The sequence below is a fragment of the Octodon degus genome, unplaced genomic scaffold (assembly GCF_000260255.1).
Source record: "Octodon degus isolate 3935 unplaced genomic scaffold, OctDeg1.0 scaffold00050, whole genome shotgun sequence".
Lineage (NCBI taxonomy): Eukaryota > Metazoa > Chordata > Mammalia > Rodentia > Octodontidae > Octodon > Octodon degus.
In genome coordinates, this window is record NW_004524626.1 from 7,633,249 (window position 1) to 7,634,423 (window position 1,175).

Sequence of the window (1,175 nt, forward strand, 5' to 3'; positions counted from 1 at the left end):
GCAAAGCACAGGGACCACGGTTCATCCCCCAGCACCACATGCCAGCCAGCCCCGCCCCCTGGTGGGCTGAGCTGGCCACACACACACACACACACGCAAATAAATAAATAAAATTTAAAAAGTAAAACTCAGCTCTTCAAAAACTGCTTCTGAGATGCATTTCTTTTGTCACCAAATTTGTACCTGAGTATATATGTAGATATTATTTTCTGTAAATAATCTATTTTTTTTCCTCTTCTCTACACTTGTTTAAAGAGGTCCAGAGTTAAATCTTGTTGCTAGCCTAGAAATACTGCCTTACTTAAATATTCTGGGTGATTTTTATAACAAAAGGGCTTGACTGTATTTTTCAATTTAAATAAAGTTATTTAAATTTCAGGAAAAAAAAATCTCTGGAGATGCTAAGGATTTAGAACACAAAGCCACACCCTCGTGTCCCCTCGTGTCCTGACCACAAGCATCAACATCACGTTTTCAGACAGCTCATCTTTTTTTTTTTGGGGGGGGGTCTTTTTTAGACAGGGTCTCGTATGCAGTTCCAGTTGGCCTTAAGCTCACTTTGTAGCCCAGGCTGGTGAACTCATGGTGATCCTCCTGCCTCAGCCTCCTGAGTGCTGGGATTACAGGTGAGCGCCACCGTGCCTGGCCTGCCAACATTATGATTATAGCCCCATGGCAGAGGTGTTATCAATCACTAACTAGTGTAACCAGTAATTTATTTTATTAAGTTTTTCTCCAGAGGAAAAGGAAAGCAGAGATAGGGTCAGGGAGGAGAGAGAACCCCGACTACTTCTCTCAGGGTACTTTAGGGATTGCTTTGACAGAGATTTAGGGATTGCTTAGACAATCAGTCTAAAAAAGGCAAAAAAGACAAAAAAAAAAGAAAAAAAGATGAGCTGTCTGAAAACGTGATGTTGATGCATGTGGATTAGGACAAAAGGGAACACTAAGGGACTGCCTTTATGGGAAAAAAAATAGCTGTGACACATCCAAAATGATTTTTAAAAAAATTTTTATTAATCTTAATGAGAAAGAAAGAGCAATGAGACAGTTTCTTTTTCTTTATTTTCTTTTTGTATTTTAGGGAAGGTCTAAAGGGTGTTCAAGGTCTCACTACTAGATCAGACTCATAGTGATTCTCCTGTTTACAGCCTCCCAAGTGCTGGGCCCAGTCT